The sequence below is a fragment of the Chiloscyllium plagiosum genome, chromosome 50 (assembly GCF_004010195.1).
Source record: "Chiloscyllium plagiosum isolate BGI_BamShark_2017 chromosome 50, ASM401019v2, whole genome shotgun sequence".
Taxonomy (NCBI): Eukaryota; Metazoa; Chordata; class Chondrichthyes; order Orectolobiformes; family Hemiscylliidae; genus Chiloscyllium; species Chiloscyllium plagiosum.
Genome location: NC_057759.1, coordinates 5,030,604 through 5,036,109, shown reverse-complemented (window position 1 = coordinate 5,036,109; position 5,506 = coordinate 5,030,604). Strand labels below are relative to the sequence as shown.

Below are 5,506 nucleotides of genomic sequence, written 5' to 3'. Positions count from 1 at the left end.
CTATGTTATACTTTTTCTCTTTTAACTTTGTATGTTTCTTAACTTCCCTCGTCAGCCACGGCCGCCCATGCCTCCTCCTGGGATCTTTCTTCCTTTTAGGAATGAACTGATCCTGCAACTTCTGCATTATACACAGAAGTATCTGCCATTGTTCCTCCACGGTCATCCCTGCCAAGGTATTGCACCATTGAACTTTGGCCAGCTCCTCCCTCATAGATCCATAGTTCCCTTTATTCAACAGAAGTACTGTCGCCCTCTCGCCCTCTCTCTCTGACACTCCAGCTGAGGTCCACCAGTGTCTTTTACAACTTCAAAATCACCTCCTTGTTCTCTGGCTCAATGCCCCTATTAATAAAGCTGAGGATGCTGTGTGTTTTATTAACTGCTGTCCCCAGTGTTATGCCGCCTTCACTGATCTGTGGATATATACCCCCAACTCCCTCTGCTCTTGCACCCTCTTTAGAATTTTACCCCCTACTTTGTATTGTCCCTTCGTTTCTTTCAAAACATCCTTCACCAAATTTGTGTTGAATCACTTTTGCCTTTATTTTCCAATGTTCACGAATTAAAAGCTATTTTGTTAAATCAAACTTAATTTTCTGCCTCCTTGTGGTTTTGCTACAAACTAACAATATAACTAGGATCAGGTTGAGTCCATCTGGCCCATCAGGAACCTGCTCCACTATTCCATACGATCGCAGCTGATCCCATCTCAGCCTCAACTCCACTTTCCAGCAAACACTCCCTTTGACCCATCACTGAATAACAATCTCCTCCTCCAATTGATGCAGTGTTGGGGTTGGGAGGAGTGATCCCACAGATTTACAACCCTCTCCACATTTGAGAGAATTCATTCCTCCTTACCTCTGTTTTCAGTCTGCGCAGCCCCTTATGCTATAATGACAACCTCTTGTTCTACATACTCCCACATGAGCAAACATCCTCTCTCCATCGTCAATACTCCCTTTAGCATTTTATAACCTTTAGTTAGATCTCCTCTCTTACAAACTCCAGAGAAACTGCTCAATCTCTCATCTAAGACAAACCCTTCATCTCTGGAAATGATTGAGTGAATCTCCTCTGAACTACCCCCAGTACAAACTGCATCTGTCCTCGAGTAAAGAGATCAAAATTGTAACAGTCTCTGCTCACAAAATTAAACTTTCATCTTGACAATCAATTCAGTGATAGAACATAGAACATTGAAGAATACAGCGCAGTACAGGCCCTTCGGCCCTCGATGTTGCGCCGATCCAAGCCCACCTAACCTACACTAGCCCACTATCCTCCATATGCCTATCCAATGCCCGCTTAAATGCCCATAATGAGGGAGAGTCCACCACTGCTACTGGCAGAGCATTCCATGAACTCACGACTCGCTGAGTAAAGAAGCTACCCCTAACATCTGTCCTATACCTACCCCCCCTTAATTTAAAGCTATGCCCCCTTGTAATAGCTGACTCCATACGTGGAAAAAGATTCTCACTGTCGACCCTATCTAAACCCCTAATCATCTTGTACACCTCTATCAAGTCACCCCTAAATCTTCTTTTCTCCAATGAAAACAACCCCAAGTGCCTCAGCCTTTCCTCATACGATCTTCCTACCATACCAGGCAACATCCTGGTAAACCTCCTCTGCACCCGTTCCAGTGCCTCCACATCCTTCCTATAGTATGGCGACCAAAATTGCACACAATACTCCAGATGTGACCGCACCAGAATCTTATACAACTGCAACATGACCTCAGGACTCCGGAACTCAATTCCTCTACCAATAAAAGCCAGTACGCCATATGCCTTCTTCACCGCACTATTTTGAACTCCTTCCAATTCAACTACATCCCTCCTTAAGGGACCAAAACTGTCTGCAGTACTCCGGATGTGGAAATCCCTTGTACAGTTGCAGTAACAATTACCTACTTCCCTACTCAATTACTTTTGCAATAAATGTCTTCCTTGTGACCTGCTGTAGCCTTTGCACTGACATTTTGAACTTTCTCTCCTAGTCAGATGATAAGTTCCCTTTTTCAATTCTTCCAACTGCAATGGATAACCTCACTGCTAATGGGACTGACCAACGCTCAGTTCACTGCCTAACGGAAATTGAGTGTGTCGTCAATTTGAACTGTTGTGCTTTAGATTTGCAAACGAGTCAGACACAGTTCATTTGCTCCAATTTGTCTAACAAATGTAAAATTGCTGGGTTTGCATCCCAGAGTGATTTACAGCCCATTCAGACAGTGTTTGAATGCTGTTTGAAGTTGCTAACCACCTCACTAATTTACCTGTGTCACCGGGAACTGCTCGAAGAATCAGCTGGAGAAAATAAGAGAGAAAGAACATTGGAAAGTTTTACTGCAAAGTTTCTCCTGCTAGCAAATGAATCTGGATTCTTTGACTGATGCGCAAGCAACAATTATTCCAATTTTAATCTTTAGTTTATATCTGTGCTGACCATTCCTCTGAACACAGCACATTACTTTGTTTGTCTCCCCAAGTAATTTTGTCTGCCACTTGTTCAGCCTGCCGACATCCTCACAAAGCACGTTTCCAAATAGTGCTTTATTTCTTTTTTTAATTCACTTGTGGGATGTGAAAGTCACTGGCTAGGCCAAGAATTTATTATCCATCCCTCGTTGGCCCCTTGAGAAGGAGGTAGTGAGGTGCCTTCTTGAACCACTGCAGTCCCTGTGCTGTAGGTAGACCCATGATACTATTAGGCAGGATTTTGACCCAGCAACACTAAATGAATGGCTGATATATTTCCAAGTTGGGATGGTGAGTGGCTCAGAGGGAAACTTGCAGGAGATGGTATTCTCATGAATCTGCTGTGCTTGTCCTTCGAGATGGACATGGTTGTGGGTTTGGAAGGTTCATCCTGAGGATCTTTAGTGAATTCCTGCAGGGCATCTCATAGCTGCTGAGCGCAGGTGGTGGATGGAGTTGATGTGGCGCCAATCAAGCAGGGGCTGCATTGTCCGTGGATGGTGTTCAGCTTCTCAAGTGTGGTCTACAAGGTGCACTGTAGACATGACTGAGTCAGTGTGTGCGCGCATGTGAAATTGTGTACGTGTCAGTGAAAATGCGTGTGTGTCTCTCTCTCTCTCTCTCGCAGAGATGTACACTTTCATACTCTCACTCACACACATACTCTCTCATACGCAAACCCTCATGCACTATGTGAGCAACGTCAGTTTGAAACCCACATCGAGTGCCAACTGGAGAATGATCGCCGGGGTTACCTGCTGGAGTGTCTCACCCACCTTGTTTCCAATTCGAGTTTAATGGGAAGCAATGTGAGGAGAGAAAGGATCAGAAACAGTGGGGCAACGAGTACTGCCATCTCAGTGCTGTTTGCCTGTGTTGGATTCAGAGAGGGATTTCCTGTCAATAACATCATCCCTTCAGCAAACACTAACGCCAGTGTTCCCTGTCGCCCTGACCCCCTGCCGACACTCGTTCCTTTGGAGGGAAACCCTCATGTCTGTAAAATTCCCTCCAAACCCTCACCATTGTAGTTACATCATTGTTTCTGTGCAAGCTGTTTCATTAACAATATCCCACCAATCCAACCCAAACTATTCCATGCTGAACTCAAAAGATCGCTCTGCACCCACGCTCTCTAAATTGTCAACTAGAAATTACTGTCCTTCATTTTCACGGCCTGCATATATTGAGGCAAAACTTCCCTTTGTCCTCCATCAGTCAGCGGCAACTGGGCCATTCACAGAGAAACATTGAAAATATCATCAGGAGAACATTTGGCCCCTCTGGCTTGCTCCACCCATTCAATGGGATCATGGTTGATCACCCAACATAGTCTCCTGTCTCCCCGCATTCTCCCTTTAGCCCCAAAGAACTCAATCCAACTCCTTCCTGAACAACATTCAGTATTCTGGCCCTGACTGCTTTCTGTGACAGAGAATTCTACAGGCTCCCCACTCTCTGGGTAAAGACATTTCTCCCCATCTCAGTCCAACTCTATTTCCTTTTGGCTGTGACCCCCTGGTTCTGGACTCTCCACCTGGTCACCGGGTACACTCTCCGCGTGTTTACTCTGTCTCGTCCTTGTTCAAATTTATAGGTTTCTATGAGATTCCCCCTTAATTCTTCTAAACTCCAGTGAACGTCATCCTAACCGTTCCAGTCCCTCTCCATCAGTCAATCCTACCATCCCAGAAATCACTCTGGGAGACCTTCACTGCACTCTGTCCATACACACAATATCCTTCCTCACATAAGAAAATCCTAAACTGCGCACACAGTTCTCCAGGGTGTGGTCTCACCCTGTCCAGTTGTAGCAAGACATGCCTGCACTTGGACTTGAATCCTCTCACTATGAAGGCCTCCCTTATCTGACAAAGGATATTTCTCTCTCTCTCTCTCTCTCCCCCCCACCTCACAGATGCTGCCGACCTGCTGAGTTTCTGAAGCAAATTTTTAGTGTTCACGTCAAGACTTCAGCTGGACCCCAGTGAAGAATGAGCACAGATCAAAGATGAAGAATGAATTACCTGGCTCTGTGAGGTTGATGGAATTCCTGGTCACATTAAGTATCGTCCCAACCCCTATTGATTGCGACGCACTGGTGTCTGCCTTGGTGCTGGGACTGGAAGGATTCAATGGCCAGCTCTCTCCTGTCTGAGCTAAAGTTGTAATTCCTGCTGGCATTGTTTAATGCTTAGCATTGAAAGTACGGTCCTGTACCTCGACACAATACACACTCTCGAACAAGACTATTCCCAAGTGGAACCTCCATTTTATTGACTCTGGGGGTGAGGAAAACCCCAGCAACAGGAACTGGAACAAAACAAGACAAAGAGGAAATAAAATATTGGATGTTGAAATTGTCTTTCTTTTCGCAGATGTTATCTTCTATGACAGGATAATAACTGACAGAAAGGAGAAATAAAACAACGGAGATTTCACATCATTGCAAAGTTTCCATCTGTTGTAAAATCTACACTTCAAAAGATTTGTGTTAACTACGGATGGTCAAATGGTACATCACCCAACCATTGCCCTCCTGATGTTCAATGGTATTACCGTCGCAGTCCCCAACCCCGACAGTGTCAAATCTTGGTGGTTACCGTCATTGTTCCCACCCCCCGTAGTATCAACATCCCAGGGGTTACTTTCACTGTCCCCAGCCCACCCCACTGTCAACATCCTGGCGGTTATTATCACAGTCCACCCCACCACACTGTCCACATCCTGGGGGGTTACCATCACTGTCCCCATCCCGCACCCCACTTTGAACATCATCCTTGCCAGTCAAAAGCAACTACCTCTCTGGTCTCTAATACCATACTTCCAGTCGTAAGGTTACAGAACGGAAATAGGCCCTTCAGCCCAACACATCTATGCTGACCAGGTCTCCAAACGGAACTAGTCCCATTTGCTTGTGTTTGGCCCATATCCGTCAAAACCTTTCCTATCCATGTAACTTCCCAAATCTCTCTTAAAGGTTGCTATTGTACCCACTTCTACTACTTCCTCTGGCA

At 45.4% G+C, this 5,506-nt stretch overlaps 1 long non-coding RNA gene across 4 annotated transcripts in view; it reads left to right on the top strand.

Moving 5' to 3' along the window:
- Nucleotides 1-4,849, top strand: part of LOC122544637 — a 29,837-nt gene extending 24,988 nt beyond the window's left edge. For all 4 annotated transcript variants that reach the window (XR_006310380.1, XR_006310378.1, XR_006310379.1 and 1 more), the window contains one exon: nucleotides 4,408-4,849. This is a non-coding gene — a long non-coding RNA (uncharacterized LOC122544637). The remainder of the gene's footprint in view (nucleotides 1-4,407) is intronic.
- The last annotated feature ends 657 nt before the right edge of the window (nucleotides 4,850-5,506 follow it).